We start from the raw sequence: 17,831 nt of genomic DNA on the forward strand, positions 1-17,831 counted from the left end.
CTGGCTTCAATCTTAAGAAACCAGATGGCTCTGAAGGCTGTGAAGTTCTACCAGTACAGGGGGACTGGCTCAGGCTATGGCTCTGCCCTTCTCTGCAGCATGGACAACTAACCAGTCCCTGGCTTTCAAGTGATATATGTGCATAGTTGCCAAAATCGGTATCAGAGCACCTGAACCATTGTGTGGGAGCTTACATGCTCTCTTCTCATACACATTTTGGAAAGCAGCAGGGAAATATCCACAGGCCACAGAAATCTAGCTACTTCCTTACTCTGAAGGGAGAGGGAGAATAGCTCTAGGCCAGGATTAGGAATATAGGTCGACTACTGTGGGAAAAACTGCCCTGTTGTTATCCATCTTTTACATCAGCTCTGCCAAGTCTCCCCATTTCACCTATACTTGACACTTCACTAAGCACCTAAGCTTCTCAAGAGAGATCATTATACAATAATCACTCTTTTATTGTAGGCTATGTTTAATTTTAAATTTTTGGCCCTCATGTTTGTAAAGAAAAGCTAAATGTGACCTTGAGTAGGGTTTAATGCAAAATGACCTGGGGAAAGCAGCACATTATAACTTTGAGAAGCCTAGAATGTCAGATTTGGGGATGCTCAGGGACCACAAGACAGGGACAGAGGGCTTCAGCCTCAGAGGCGTCTACAAACTAAATCATGCCCATAAGAGAACACAAGAGGCAGAGTTCAAATCATTGGACCATTTTAGGAGGGCTTCTTGTCGGGTACGTTGTGTGCACACAGTAAATCAGCCTTGCTGATTTACTACACCTCATGCACAATGAGAGCAGGCTCACTGCATACAAACCAGATTGTAACAGATACCATGACATTCAAAGTGGCACTTATGAAAAAGGGCTCCGGGACACAGGTTTGTGTCTTCTGGTGACACGTCCAGAAGAGGTAAGAGGTACAGGCAAGTACTTGAACAAATATAGCGCTTCTGTCTATGTACCTCCAGCCTTCTTAGCCATCAAGTTCTTGTGACATTGCAGAAGATCATGTCAAAACATTAAGTTTGGAATTTAAAAAGTCACAACAGCAGTATGACAGCATTTTGATAGTAAATGCAAACGCCATTCAAAAAATTCAGGAAAAGTCAAAATTCTCACAGCGAGGTTAAAAATAACATATGCACCATGTGGATATGTTAATGTGCTGTCTTCCAGCCTCACAGGCTGGGCCGGGGGATGGCAGGGCTAATTTTTTTGTGTGTGTTTTAAGAATAGTTATGACCTTAAAAATAGAAGTTCTTGCTCGCTCTCCAGAGTTCACACTTGGGATTTGCTGTTCCTTAGAGGCAAGAAGACTTCTTTTGTCTTCAGAATCTTAGCAATGCCATTTCAAGTAACACAATGTTAGAGTTCTTATGCTACCAGTACAAGGTGCCGCCTCCACAGCCCCATAAATTGAAATCCTCTCTACTGCAGCTTCAGTTCAGCCACGGTAACACACTGCCCTTCAGCTGCTCCTTGGCCTGATTCAGCATCGCAGGTGATTTGGCTCCTCCTAAAGACCATTAAACTGTTGACCTCTCCCTCAGATGACCCAGTGTGGCTGTGCCAGCTGTGCCAACCAGCTGGCCCTGGCATCACAACACTTCATCAAAGCCATTGAAGAGCTAGGACACGGCAGGATTAGACAGCAATGCCATATTAACAAGGAGAAACACTTACTTTTAGGGCTGAAAATCAGGATAGATGCATGAGTTTCTCTTGAAAGCATGTTGTCACCGAACAATAAAACACAGCACTGAAATGGGGGGATTTAAAACTCCAGCACTTAATTCTGCCACTACCAGAGGATATGTTCCTGCTCCAGCCTGGCATAGCATAGGACAAAGCCTCAAGAATCTCCACATTGATAAAGAGTGCTGAGTGACATGTTTACACTCTGGACACTTCACCATGTTCCAATCTCCTTGAGTAGCAGTGAAACCTCCCCTAAATTTCCTCATCCGCATGCCCTGGACTGTGCTACAGAAAAGGTCTCTGCCCAGCATTCAGCTCTGGTTTGATTGAACAACAAAAGCATCATTTTGACAGCAGATGCTTGTGGAGTGGATTTTGCAGCAGACCACCAAACAACAGGTAGCAGTAATTTCAGGGAAGTACCACTTTAGTCCTCATACTGGCCAGGTACTCAATATTTAAAGACTACGTGCCTGGGTCTTTGATTGCTCATACTCAACACAGCTCAAAAGAACAAGTACTGCATTACTTAGCCTCAGTTGAAGCTTTGGCCCAAAGTCCTCAGTACCTGTACGAGCAGCAGCAGCTTGATTTAAGTCCCCTCCCTAAAGCCAAGATCCATCATTTCCAGCAAAAGGAAAGGACAGTATATTTGTTCTGTGCCTGAATCCCCTGAGACTCAGAAGACAAGATGAAATGGAAATTTTCTTCTTCTTTTTTTTTTTTTTTAAAAAAACAGGTTTATATGACCAATAAGGGCCAGATGAGACAAGATGGTTTCTTAAGAGCCAAGGTCCCCTGGTACAGAGCACAGACTGAATGTTATCAAGATGGTACATGCCAGTCATTAGGATGCTAATTGGCCCTGACAGGGCTCTGGTGACTGAAGTGAACATCCAAACTGTCACTACCTGGAAGCATTGCTGCAGGGAACAGCTCAAAGGAGCTTAAAGGAAAGAAGTGGGTGTGAGGAGGTAGAGAGATGGGGGATGTTTATATCTCCCTACAGCTGTCTGTCTCACATATTTAAACAAGGGGGAAGAGAATTCTGTCTTTCTACACTGTGCTGATAAAATATTCCACTAAAAATCACTTTGGGTAATTTACATTTAAATGGACTTTGCACATAAAGTAGATTATTTTGCTGGTCATGTTTACAGTTCTTTTCCTCCTCCCTTTTCCCAGGACTCCATGACTCTTGTCTCCTGCACCATCTTTTCTTTTTCTGTCTCCCAACCTATCCAATTAAAACACCAAAAATAAATTAACTTGTCAGATTTCCCCACCATCAACTCTCTTCTACTGCTCTATTGCTGTCAGAGCTTTACCTCATCTTGAAAAATTCTGGTGTGTTGAATGTTTTTGTTTATTTGTTTAGATGGCCAGATTTGTCATCTATGAACTAGATTTACAGCACTTTCAAAGCAGAGAATCGAGAGTTTCTAAACAGCTTACTGGTTACAGTGAGAGACCATTTCCAGTTTTAGTTGGACAACATTCTTGCAGGATTGGGAGAGCACCAACAAGAAGGTGCAAAACTGAGACTAGATTATCTACAAATTTAAGAGCAGGCTGAGAGTTATCAAAACGTAGATTACTGAAAAATAAATGTTATTTGAATGTATGCTTTGTAGTTCACTGCAAATAACCAACAACACTGACTCAAGGGTGACTTGGTGGCCCTAAATATGACAAGTTAGTTGTATCCTTTAAGTGACCAGCTGCGAACAGGAAAACTCTGCTAGTGAGATGCCAGAACAGACACTTTAAAAGATGTGTCTGCAACCCTGAATCACAGGTCAACATTTCATCCAGGCCCTGTGCATGTGACATGAAACCAGAGAAGCTACAATCACATTTAATCTATGACAAAATCAAGGAGGTTCCGGAATAATATTCCTGGGGGGGGGGGGGGAGGGGGAAATATTCTCCTTACAGCTACAATCAGATGTCCACTTTTCTTAATCCCTCACTACCTCGCTACCACAATACCTTGGCAACCCAATGTATTATCTCCCTAGAACTTCAGGGGATGCAGACCAGAACCAAAGCAGCTGAAGCAGCTGGTGAGACTCCCTCTCCATCCCAGCAAACTAGCCAGGTGTTCCTGCACAGCCTAATATGCCCCATAAATGTCAGTTCTGTGACCCAAAAATCTGCTATGGATGAGAAAATCCTGGCAGAAATGCTTCAAGGGCTTCCACACGTGAGCATAATGCATGTAAGTCATCCTTCCTCCCTTGCATGCCATGTGAATGACTGTAGAACACAGAGGGAAGGGAAGGGGAAAAAAAGGGGGAGGGAGGGCTGAAGGTATGATGCAAGTCTCCATGCACTGTCTTATCCACTGGCACTGCAGGAATGAAGTTTCTTCTTGAAGCAGTTGCAGTTCAAGCAGACAAAGAATGGTGTGGAAGAGACATAGAGGTGCAAAGTATCTGGGATTTCCACGCCTCTAGCATGAGCAGGGAGAATGGAATCCCATTTTGCCACCCCCTCTACTCACCTTTCCAGCTAACCTCAGCACAACTCTTCCCAGATGGACTGCAGAAGGGAACATATGCACACAGCCAGAAGGATCCTGTAGAGTCCCAGAATTTGTGCCTCTCTGCTAGACCTCATCTAGACAACAAACATGACTGGAGAGTCTGTGCTTCCTATTTTCACTTCCATCGAGCCCCTGCTACCAGCTTCGTTTTCCTCTGTAAACAGGTTTCATTGCTTCATAAAATGGATGCATTTAGTCATGAATAAAAACTAAAAAGTTACTGGGGAGGGAAGCAATACTCAATGTACCACAGTCAATAAAAGACAGAAGAAAAGAAAAATATTAGCTGGAGAGTTCCAAGAAGGTTAGGGTTACAAAGAAACAAAATATTGGCTCTGACACAGGAAAAAGCTCTTCTGAATACCAATGTGTTTCACAGAGTGACAAAGAAGCTATACCTACCTTAAAGGAGATTAAGTAATATACTGCAGCACCTGAGGAAACAGAGGGAGGTAAAAAAAAAAAGGCAAGCAAGCATAAACACAAAGAGAATAAGGCCCCTGAAGTCTGTTTCATATAGCTTCTTCTCCTTCACAGAGGAGATTTATATCTTTTCCTTGGAAATTCAGCATTCAGGAAAGTGGACTTAGTATAACTCTATAATAATACCCTCTTTTCCAGGCCCCAGGAAACTATAATACTGATTTACTGGTCAAAGAAATAAATGTGCCTCAGAGTTCCATACAAGGTCTTTCTGAAGTTAATCCAGCTCTAAGATGGATAAGCAAAAGTGGAAAAATACCACAGAAAGTATTTGTGTAGATAAAAGGAGCTTTCTAAAGGCCAGTGTTCCTGTCATAATGGAATAATTTTCATTCGCTAGATAAAGAGCTGGAGAATAAAAGTAGAAAAAGTTATAGCACACAACTGGCTCCCTTGGTACCAGGACATGTTTGGTGGCTGGGGACTACACTTTATTGAAAACGCCTGATCAGTTAAATTTAAAACTGGAAATATTTCATACGGGATTCATTTGAGCAAATGTTGAGATCAACATCTGACACTACAGTCAGTGGAGAGAAATAGTCACCTGCAGGGCAGGATTCATCTGTTTCTAAAGCAGTTGGCTAAAACAGGGTCAGATGAACTATGTCCTAAAATATCTCTTTCCCTTTCCTGTCTGGAAGGAGAGTCCCTATAACTCTGTCAGATGCAGGCAGCTAGTCTGTAGGCATCTGAAGCTAATGGTGGACTCGTTTCACCATGCATTAAAATGATTGCACAGATGAGACTCAAGTACACACATGGAGTTTGCAGAAATTAATCCACTTTCTTCTCACTATGACTCACTATATGGAAATCCTACTCTGGAGAACACAAATACAAGTCCCAGGCTTCTGTACAGTCTGTGGTACCAATTAAAATGGATCAAAGTAATAGCCCTTATAGTTGCAGAGATAGCCTTTTAAACGCAAGGAAAATGCAAGTGGAAGCAACACTATTCCTGAGCCTACAGATTGATACAAACAGGACTTAATAACGCTCAAAAGCATCATAGGGAAATCCACAAGACTGACAGTTTTATCAAAGAATTCTACCTTAGATTAATGTCAATAGAGCTGTTCCTCAATTCCTAGTCCTGGGTTTAAATGCAACTTGCAGGAGCAGAGGGGAAGATAAGTTCCAGATTCCTGTTAAAAGCAACTTTTTTTTTAAGCAGTGGACAAGGCAAATGAGTCCTTAAATAGAACTTAATGATGTAGACCACAAATGTCCAAATATGGCGTTATGGCAGAACAGCCCATAACGCCCTAACTGACTAACCCTAATATAAGTGGAATCCTAAGCTGTTCCCTTACCTCTCTCCTGACAGGTGCTGCTTCATCCCATAACACAGATGGCTAGGAGCATTGTTGCAAGAACAGTCCACACAGCCCACAGCTCCTCTCCCTGTTCACTTGCAAGGGGTTCTCCTGGAAAAGCACAGGCAGGACTGGGTCACCTTCACCAGGACACCATCAGCCCACTGCTGGTCACTGTCTTTCTCCACATGCTACTCAGGAAGAGAAATAGCCTGTGTACAAGGATGTTTCCCAAGTTTCACACTTGGGAAACTTTAGCCAGCTACCATAGATAGAGCAATTGCACAGTGTATGCATGAAGTACAGCTCTCACCAGCCTGTACTACAAACTCTGTGTTCCCTCCACCTCGAAGGTTTAGGCACAGATAGGATGAAATCTCTATTCAGGCAGGAGCGTTTACTAATGCAGTGATCAATTATTCCACATAGGCTGAAACCTCTGATCAGGGACCATTTTCTTGTCCTGTAGTTGTACGGTGCTTACATAGCATGAGTTGCCAGTTGGGGCTTGTGAACATGCTGTGGTACAAACAAATAAAATCAGACTTATTCAGACCAAATTCCAAAGCAGAGGCTGCTTGCTTGCCCCCATTCTTGCTTAAATACTGAGGTCTGGGCTAACCTCTCAATTCAGAGTAAACCAGACAATGACCTTCTCTCCTTCAACAAGGAAATATAGCTGTGGGGAAGCAGCTTCAGGACTCAAAGCAGTGATTTATTGAAACTGAGAGATCACATCTATCATCTCCGTCAGGACACGTGAGAAATTGTCCAATCTTAACCTCCGTTTCAAATGCTAATTACTTTCCAGAACACTAACCTGAATTTTTCCTAGCTTCCACGGAGGATAAAAAAAAAAAACTAACATGTGTAGAGATCTTCATCTTTCCCTTTCTAAATTTATATGGATTATGTAATTGCACTTTTAAAGGACTAGAGCAAGTGACTAAAAAAGAAATGCAGAATGAACTAACAATACTTGTGACAGAGCAGGGAAAGAATACTTTTAAGAGCAGAAGAGCAGTTTCTCCCCCCAAGAAAAACTTGAAAAGAGAAGGTAGAAGACACTACAATTGAATATGTGAAAAATTATTCAAGGACAATGGGATGTATGGCAAGTTATCTTAACAGCTGAGTTTATGATACACTCTAAATGATGTAAAGGATGCCAAGAGCACAAGGATGGCTGTCATCTTAGCAAAGATGTATGCACTTAAAGACACATACTTTCTTAACATATATATCTGATAAATTATATACATATAATGACAGTGTAGTCATCAGGAGGGACTCACAGGCATTTTCCAAAGGCAAAAGCTTGTCATCATGAAAGGATTTATTAATTATTATAAATAAAATTATGATTATCAAAGTTAAATGCCTGGAAATCTTTTGCCAAAATCATTTAGCTCTGGACTAAAACTCCAAGAGGAAACAAAAGAACAACTCATTTTCTCAAGGTAGGATTTCAGTTAAGATTCAGAAAGCAGCTTATATCCACTGGTATTTGCTTTTTTTAAAAAAGGTATGAGGCATTCACTCAACTGACTTTAGGACAAATGTATTTGTATTACTACACCTTTAATGAAGACTTTAGAGTAAGGCCCTGTGAAGCAGAAGAAGAACAGTACTTATGCTGAGAGTAACACAATGGTTCCCCAACAGAAGCTCACAGGGCCATGATAAATGTGTGTAGCCCCTCCAATAAGCAAAATTACTGCATTCTGAATGCAAGAACAGTGATGTACGACAAACGAGGAGCTTAGCCTGTCAGAAACTGTGTTTGGCAACAGTCGATTGTTCCAAAAATGTAAGAAGCCACTGAATTAGAGTATATTACAAGAGACAGCATGGAACAAAAACCAGAGACCAAGAGAGCACAAGGAACAAAAAAAAAAAAAATTAAAAAAAAAATTAAATAAAAAACCCAACCAAACCACAGCCCCCCGACCAGCATCCTAACAAGAGTATTTCCAACAGTGAGGGTGTTAAGCCCTGCCAGATCATCCTTTCGGGTGGGTTTTAGGACACAAGCAGCCCTGTGCTACCATCACTGTAAGCCCAATGGCTAAGCAGTGAGAGAGAGTGTCATCAGAAGGGTTTAGGAAATACAAGAGCTCAGCAGGGCCAGGCACAGTGTCACTGCCCCCAGCTCAAAGGCAGACCCAGGGAGCGGTTGTGCAGTTCACTCACAGACAGGCAGCGTGCCTGCAGCACAGCCAAGTAACAAACCCTGACGCTGGGCACAGCAGGCTGTGCCTTGCTCTCAACCACATCCCACTGGCATTCGGTGCCAGCAGAAGGAAAACAGCACTACACCAAACAGTGGGAGAAATCCCTCAAATCTTCATGATATACAAAGCCTGAAGGGATGCACATTACAGAAAGATTTAGTTTGCTGGCATGAAATCAAATGTATAAACCCAAGATTATTCACAAAGATCAAGACAACCTTCAAAGAAACCAGAAATCCAGAGGGAAGCAAAGTATTTCCAAGTAGTTCCACTTTTCTCACACAAGCCAGGGAATCTCAGAGAGAGGGTCATAAATAATGGACTTTATTTTCATTCTTTGCATATACTCTTGCTGGTGCAATGCCCAGTGTTATCTGGAGATGGAAGCTGATAGTGAGCTATTTTTGGATGTTCAAACATACCTTAGAAGGGACTTTTTCTTGGAATATGAGTGTTTGGTTTCTGAAATACAAACCATTGTAATTAACTGATTGCTTTACACAGTCTACAAGTATAAGAGCACTTTAAGAAAAATCGTATTTCTGATAATAAAAGCCTCTGTAAACTAACAAAGAAAGGCATTTCAAGATGCAGCAACTGAAGGCAGCCTATTCAAATTAAGGTACCTAGTTAAACATCAAAGTAACTAATCATTGACAGAACTCTCCTAGAGCAGAAGGAGTCACCGTTACTTAATGTCTTCAAAGTAAGACCAGAGGATTCTTCTTAAATACATATATGATTGTGCTTCAGTCACAGTTAATGGTTAGATGCTGAAATGAGCATTAATGAAAGCAGCCATTTCTCTGACACGCTTATTGTGAGCAGTTCTGGTCACAGCAAAATTCAAAGACAATTAACTGAACTGAGAACAGGTTGACAAGAGTGCTGGTAAGAACAAGAGCCCTATCTCAGGAAAGTTTGACTCATTTAAGCTGGCAAAACACAGCACAACAGAGGACAGAATCACTACCTGTAAATACACTTGAGGAGAGGAGCTGCAAAAAATTAGAACAGACATTTAAACCATAGGATTTGCTATGTAGAGAAAGGAGATATACCTACCACAGATGCTTCTCAGCTGGAGGTCAGAGTATGAAGTAGTGGGATTTCATACTGGAAATCCGAGTATGAAGTAGCTGGGATCTGGAGCAGCCTCCCAGTGGGAGAAGTGGAGGAGGAGAAGAAAGCAGATAAAGAGAGAACCTGAGAGTCCACAGAAATGGCTCCTGCCCCATGTTGATGCCTCAGCAGCAGGGAGTCTTCCCCAGGACTAAGGCTTGGAAAGTCAGGTTGTCCTTTCCAGCTCTGAGCTCATACATGGAGTTCAATAACTCGGTAACCAGTTACTACTGGAAGAGAAATAATTATGTGTTTAGTGTTTTTTTCCTGGTATATTTCTAAAACAGAAAAGTTTTTATTTTCTTTGGATGCAAATATTAACATTGTTTTTCATCACTTCTCCAACAGTCCAAGAGAGCATACAGCAGGAGCAACACATGGCAAGAAGAGATAATTTAGGATCAATCTTGAGTAACCTGTGCAGTGAGACAGAACAGCATGAGCAGCTCTACACTCCACCACCAAAGGTGGACTTCACAGATGTTCCATTTTCAAGATCCTTCAGCTCTTATCAACAGGGGGGAGGGTAAACTAAAAGGTACTGAAGAACCAACATCAAAGCACAAGAGATTCAAAAAGCAGCAGTGCTCTGCAGTGGCCAGGCAGCACTGGCTCCTGGGTTATCAGTCCATCTCAAAGTACGAAGTATGTATCCTTCTTTCTACAGACTAGATCCACAGGCCCTGGATTCAGCCACCCTTTCTGCAGTACACTTAACTCAGTAACCATGTGAAAGTCAAAGTCAAAGTCACATCAGCCTAGTAAGGAAGCTGTTTGAGTTGTTCTTGTTCTCTCTACTTCAGAACCAGCTTACCATAAAACCATCAAAACACACATACTGGGATTCAGGAGAGCCAGGTTACCCTCCTGACAGTTCACCCTAAGCAAAAGTCATAATCTTTCCATAACCACTTCATTGTCTCAGAGGCCCTCGCTCTCCCCCCCCCCGTACACAAAGCTTCCCCTTTTTGGAAAGTGTAAAGATACTCAAAACTGTACTGTGAAAACAAAATCGTGTGTTAGTGATCTTTAAACTGACTTAATGAAGCAGTTTCAATTCCACCCTTCCTTCCTTCCAACTCCACCCTCCTCTTCAAGAGGGAAATTTGTTTGGGTTAATATGGAGGGGAAAAAAGCAAGCTAAAAATAGCCTCCTTTTGCCTTAAAAAAGTTAAAGCTATGAATAAACAGCCTGAAACAGGAATGCAGCTAATCTGCCCACCAAATTCCTACAGTGTTTTCTTGTCCAGCTTTTCAAAACATTTTCATAAGGATCAAACACACAGACTTACATCTGTAGAGTCAGTGGTATCCCAGAACAGCCTGCTTCCATGCAGGTAAGGTAACTGGTTTTGGCACGATGAGGGATGGTTTGTGAGAATGGATGAACCAAGGATATAGTCTATGACTGCTAAGTACTAGAATATTTGAGCAATCTTCCTATATCAGGGTAATTAATATTTAAAAAAATAAGAAAAATGCACCAAGAGAACACAAAAACATTTCTCATTTCCCTTTACTGTGCAACAGACAAACTGCATTACCTCCTAAAAATCTACTTTGCCAGTAAAAAGCATTCACACCATTATCTCTTAGACCCAAGTCACATCTGTCCCTGACAGCAACAGCTGTCAACACTGAAAGAGCAGGGTGATCAGCCATCCTTTTCACCCCGGCTGGGAGCCAAAGCAAGGTCGGCTTATGTATTTGCAGTGCAAAGCCAAACAAGTCTTTATTCTGTTCCCTATGCTATGCCATTAGCAAGCAAGAAGATCAACCCCAGGGGCTATACTTACAATCTGAATATTTGAACTCAAACTTGATTTTACCCTATTCCCTTTCCACTGTATCACCAGTGAGCTTCAGGTAATGCCATAAGAGTCACGTGTACTATCCTATCAATGCATACAGAAGCCTCTTGGCAGAGTCACCTTTCATTCCCAGCTTCCCATAGCACGAGGCATCAGAGCATGCTACTGTGGAGTGCTATAGACACTGCTGTGATACCTGATATAAGTTACATTTTTAAAAAGAAAACCATCTCCCTCCTCTTACAGCAGATGAGTCCTCTGAAAGGAGAAAGAAAACGTCTCACTTTCATCTCAGAGTTCAGAGGGAATGTTTTATAGCTGTCAATCCTATCATGGTCTTATTCATTGACACACCAGGGATAGCAACTGTTTTGAGGTAGGCTGTGCAGCCACGAAATAGCCAGGTTCTGAAAAGAGCTTTGCCTGGTGACATTTGGAAAGCAAGGTAAAAGACTTTTCTATGACCCTAAAGTAAATGTTGAAAGCCAACATGCAACAGGCAGGCCAGATGAGTTAAGCAGATGTGACTACACAAGGCAAAACCACATGAGGAACAAAGCAGCATCTGCTACTGAAATCCCAGGTGAGGAATGTGAACCCAAACTGTCTGTAGCCTCTGGTGTCCCAGGTCCAAGAAAGCACTGTCACTCAGAGAGGCGAGACACACTCGGTGATCAGAGTGGGACGGCGGATGTTGGGATCTCACGCCCACACCTCGGTATCACTGCCATGGTATACAACCCTGCATTCCTCATCCACACACAGCACTCATTATCTCATTTTGACTGCTAAAAAGACTTCAAGAATACCATTCAGGCTGCACAGAAATATTAGAGAAAGATGTTCTGTTTACCCTCAGTTCCTACCCAAGGTGGAAGTGTCCTTTACAGAGAGAAAACTGGCACAGAACTCTGTATCATACTACTGATATACTGATACTACTCTGAATTCTCAGAGGGAATCTGCAAGTGGATCAGGTAGCTGAAACTGGACTTGCAGTGCTCTAAACTACCTACCAGACCATTCTTCCAACAGGCGTATCCACCAGCACACATTTGTGCCTCTTACTCGGAAAGTCTGGTGGCTCAACCAAAGAACAAGCAAGTCAGAGAAGAAAGTGCAGGGTGGTGTGGGTCAAGAAAGCAACTGCATCAGCACGGCTCCAGCATCCACTGTGCATCCAGCATTGCACCAGGGATGACCTGCTCTGCACAGAGCCTTGCTCAAGCGGGTACAACTGCAGACTCCTGCCTTCTCATGGGTGCAGTAGCCAAATGTTGTAGCACACAAAAGGTGTTTGACATCACTAATCTCCAACCTCATCTTTTGTTGCCAGCTAGTTTTAGCAGAACCAAGTGGAGGTGGCTTACCCAGGTTCAACAGGGATTCAGCTTTCCCAGGGCACTGTAAAGAATCAGAAGGGAACAGACATCGACTCAGGAGAAATAGAAAGCAGATTTAAGTGCATGGAAACAATATTCCTTTTGATCCGAAAGCAAAAAAAATTCAAAAAACCAGCCTAGGATGTTTCTTTGCAGAAACACAAAGTCTAGAGCTCCTTTACACTCAGCTCAGTGTATCTCAGATTGTGCATACAGTCACTCCTCCCAGTGACAAGCCTGTACTCTTAAGAAAACACCCACATTCACTACAAATAATTTGTCAGGAATACTAATTGATATAAACCAGAATGTCTTTGCCTCAGTAGAATCAATAGATTCTGCCAAGTATCTATCCACACACCAACAAGCTGCTCCTTTGAGCAGTGTTGTCCATCAGCTGATACAGGAACATCTCACTTAAATCCCTTCTCCTTCCTGCATCATATGCAGCCAAAATTCATTGTCCACAGTAAGATTTACCCATCCATCCATCAGGGAAAATGTCTGCAGACAGGTTCAAGTATATAAGTGTTTAACAGGGGAAAGGCTAGGTGGGAAGACAGGACAGGATACAATAGACAAGCTCTGTGACGAGATCGTGCTTCCTTCAGCAGAGGCAAAGCTTGCTCGCAGGTTTACTAGAGAACCTCAGAGGAGAGTACAGAGACTGATCTCTCCACAGCTCTTTAGCTTTTTCTGTGATTAAACCAGTTACTTCTGCACAATCAGAAGGAAGGAAGGGCCAAGCTAACCACCTCATATGATGCTGACATATCCATTGCATCAGCACCAAGTGCTTTGTACTTGGTTACAGAGAAAGGAGAATTCAAAGAGTTAAGAAATCTCAATTACAATTATCAGGAAGAACAGTGGTACAACCGTGGCCCTGATCAATATTCCTAATACAGAAACTACGCATCTCAGGGCATGTCTGCAGCACTGGAAGCAGTCTTCCAGCTGAGCAGTTGTTTTTTCCTTCAACTCAGCCTCACTTTTAACCACTCTTGATTAAAACGATTACTTTCACTCAATATTCAATTTCTGACAGGTAATATTTTCTACATATGTTGCATACTGGCTCCATCCTTCCAGGCAAAACACAACAGCTCCCTAAAAGCAACCTTTTTTATTTTACAAGTCATGTATAATTTATGCATCCACAATACTGACATTGGCTAGAGATACACATCGTGCCAAAATCATCTCTTATAAGCTTTTAACAGATTTGGGGGGGCATTTTCCTTAACCACTTATGGTTTTTTTTGTTCATTTAGTCCTCATGTTTTTGACAAAGTGAACACTTACTTGCACATGCACAGATGTGCTCCTGCCCTTCCAGCCTTGCAGACAGATTCTGCACAGGACATACACAGCTGACATATTCAGCTCTCCCAATGAGGTAAATAATTGTCTGAAAACCAGAGATGGCTTTGCAAGCAATTGTTACGCCGTTGTTTTAAAGGGTGCAAAATATTAAAATACTAAAATCACCTGAGTGTGTTTTACTGAGTTATTGGCAGAGAAGTCGCAGGCAAGTTACAGGGACATTCACAGGTAGTTGCCAGGAGTAGGGAAGCATTTTCTCCACTGCACTTCCTTTAGGCAGAAACTCAATGAGAGAATGAGGATTTTCAAGAGTTTTCATCTGGTATCCAAACAGCACTGAATTAGGTACCTTTCTTACACTGCTGAGAAAATTCCACTATCTCATTTTAAGAGTATATCTAGGAATAGACTCAGGAACACTCCAGCACTGAGTCACCTTCTCTTTTCACCTACCACTGCTGTGACTAGATGCCACACAGGTATGATGTGTTTGCTTCTGGCACTCTGAACAAGTAAGGAATTTTAATCTTCTTTGCCCAAGTAATACTTTTCTTTCCTTTTTTTATTTAAGTAAGTTTTTCTTTTTGAAGCCATTCTCAGGAACAAAATATTTTGTTCAACTCTCAGCTTGGTTATTGGATGAATAACCAGAACACCCACTCAAAGCACAGTCTTTGATCATCGCCCTTACAAGGTATGCAGGTGGCCAGAAGAGTTTGCAGTGATGAGCTTCCAGTATGACCTTTTGAGGAATGGGAAGTGTGTGCATCCACATGGCCAGGGATTCATAAATCAAAGCTTTTTGCAGTAGTAAGTGAACTGACAAAGTATAAATATAGACAAATATAATAATCACAGATTCCAGTGAACAAATCCTCACTGGAGAAAACAGAGTGTGTGTAGGAGAAACTCACTGTAGTTGGTGGTTTTGCAGATGACACAGGAGATGCAGTTGGAAGGAGCTCTTGATCTCTCACAGCAATAACAGCTGGCCCTTCAATGACACCACTGCAAGACACAAAACAACAGATTCATGAGTAAAACAGGCAGGTGGTGATCAGGAGTCGCTTCATAAACAAACTGTTCAATACAGGATTAATGCTCCCTGCTTCACCATCCCCTTCCCCTCCCCTCTGTACTTTCCTACACACTCCTCAACCTCAATGGAGTTTGTTATTAAAATGAAACTTGGGTCACCGAATAAATATTGACTTATTGGAGAAAATCTCTTCTTGCACATTTCCAATACAGAATTAAAAAAAAAAAAAATTAAAAAGAGGTGACTTTTTGACATTGAATCCCCTTGAACATGCAATGGCAACAGACTAAGGTGTGCTGGGCAGGCAGAGAAAAGTCCAAGTAAAGCGTGTCTACAGAACAGCACCCCGTAATTTATGGTCCACTAGCAGCCCAAGAAACAAGCTTTGTGGGTCCTAGGGAATAACACACAGAAAGCATTATTCAGAAGAGAGCACGGGCTTATGTTTCCTATACAGGGAGAAGGTCACGGCAAGGAAGAGTAAAATTAGTAACAATTTCTAAACATTCAAGTTTCTGAGACTGACAAATGCCAATGAAGCAAGCTCAGCTGGTGGCAGCAGTTAATGCAGCAAATATCCACAAATCCAGCACCTTCTGCTGGTAAAACGTCACCAAGTGATGCTGCACAGGGAGAAGTAAGTTTACAGCTATATTCTAATGCAGAGCAACATCCAAATGCATGATCAGCCAATGTGAAACTTTTTAGCTCTACCTACAGAAGCGGCAGTAATGTCTGAGGTGCTGATAAACCTTTCTGAAAAGAACAACCCCTTCCTTTTCCATTGCAGTGGATTATTATAGTGGATAATGAATTACACCACCATTTTGTGGCACAAGATTTCTGTTAATGTATACATTTTCTTAGCATTAAGTTTGGAGCTACAGATAGGTTTTATAGTTAAGCACAATGGAATTAGCCCCACTGTAAATTACTGAGGGTTAAAAAGCTGACCCCTACAAAAGAACTATTACATCCTTACTGACCACACGCAAACAAGACAGCACTTTATCTACCCACTTGAAAGACATTTGGTCTGTAGATGAACTGTGCCTGGCTTGCCATAGGGTAACTCCTAGGATTTTTTGTGTTTGTTTGTTTTAATTTTTCTATTTCAGGTGCTTAATGACACTAATTTCCAGATGGTCTAGAAATCTAACACACCAGCAAGCAGACTATATCCCTGTTACATGCAGCAGTGCTGTTGTCTGATGTTTTACTGTCACATAAATCAACTTGGCCCCAAAGAGGCATCAGGAATGCATTCCCTAAGCACTGTTTTATTTTGATTTTTCTAAAACAAAGAATTGAGGAAGTAGGTATCAACTGTTTCTTTAGACGAATGAGCTGCCTGATGATTTTTAGATTTGTTTTTTTATCCTAAACTTGACAAATACCATAAGCAACATCACCTTTTAAGGCAAAAGGCAGCTGAAAGCAAAATCCTTCTTTTAAGCCAGAGTGACTCATAACAGCAAAGATTCTTCCTAGAAAAACAAACTCAATCATGAACTAAGAACAAGTTAAAAGGCTTAGTGATAACAATTCAAACAAATCCTTTTTTTTTTCCCCCCATCACTTTTGTGGACTGGATTGGCTGGTTCAAGCAGGTGCTCTTGGCTACTGCAAAAAAGGAAACAAGCTAGACAGATCACTGGCCTGACCCAGTCTTATCATTCATTTGCATCCCTAGAAAGTACAGTAAACACAACACAGATGCACAGGAACACATTTCAAGCCTTATCTTTTCTACAGGAATGCAGGAGGAAGTATGTATCTGAAGCTGTATCTACACTGCAGTCACACATGCTTTCAACACAGCAGACAATCAGCTCAAGAGATAAGGTAGAGAAGATGCAGAAGCATTCACACATCTGCCTCCAGCAAACCCCTGTAGTTGTGCATAACCCAGTATTGCCATGTCTTCATCAGGCCTGTTAACAAGGCTAATGAAACCCAGGTCACCTAGGGCTGTTCACACTGCAATCCTGCCTCCTGAAGCAGGGGTTGTTGCTGCCATCACAAGTAGCAGTATTACAGTAATGAGAGGATCTACCCACTTGAAAGACATTTGGTCTGTAGATGAACTGTGCCTGGCTTGCCATAGGGTCAGTAGATCTCAGTAGGCTGCATCTAAATCTACTCCTCAAATCTAGAAGACATCTCAAATCCTCCTCTTTGAGTAGTACCATAGTCATTGCACAGTCTTCCCTTAACCTGTCCAACATGTGAGCCCAGGCAACTAAATTTTCAGCAAAGAAGGTGCTGACATCACCAGCAGAGAGACCAGGGCTCCGCTTCCCTCTCCACAATGACCTGTATAACCCCAGGCAAAACATTTTGTCTGCTTGACCCCCACTTCCATTCTCAGGTTGATTTTTTTTTTGTCTCCTCTTTTGACCAGGGACCATCTTTTACAAGATGTTTATGTCTATTTATTATGTGTTGCTGAGCACAAGGAGGCTTTTAAGCGTTAAGTTTAATAACAAGAGGAACCTCAGCTGCAGTGTAACTCCAGTTAGAGCTACAAGGCCTCCTCTCAAACCCAGATACACCAGACATCCTGCTCCAGAGACCAGAGGCATGTGTTTAATCTTTCTGTCCTGGCCTGTGTTAAATGCTTCCCAGCTCTCTGGCATGTCCCACACCACCTGGAGTCCATCTAAAAAACTCTCTGACAACTTCCAACCACTTAGGAGATTCTTTTTTTTTAGACTAACTTCACAGGTTCTTAAGGGGGGAAACTACAGCTTAGCAAGAGCAGGTGAATTAAGTCCTAATGCCTAAATTCAAACCATCTGATGAAAGATCTGTGACAGACAGCTCAGCTTTACAGGAACTTGGGACACCCTGAGTTACATA

General features: G+C 42.0%; 1 long non-coding RNA gene across 3 annotated transcripts in view; it reads right to left on the minus strand.

Annotated features, from left to right (window-relative positions):
* Positions 1–17,831, minus strand: part of LOC116788077 — a 182,911-nt gene that overhangs the window by 99,390 nt on the left and 65,690 nt on the right. For all 3 annotated transcript variants that reach the window (XR_004357533.1, XR_004357532.1, XR_004357531.1), the window contains exon 2: positions 14,845–14,938. This is a non-coding gene — a long non-coding RNA (uncharacterized LOC116788077). The remainder of the gene's footprint in view (positions 1–14,844; positions 14,939–17,831) is intronic.

The sequence above is a fragment of the Chiroxiphia lanceolata genome, chromosome 6, assembly GCF_009829145.1.
Source record: "Chiroxiphia lanceolata isolate bChiLan1 chromosome 6, bChiLan1.pri, whole genome shotgun sequence".
In the NCBI taxonomy this organism is placed as follows: Eukaryota; Metazoa; Chordata; class Aves; order Passeriformes; family Pipridae; genus Chiroxiphia; species Chiroxiphia lanceolata.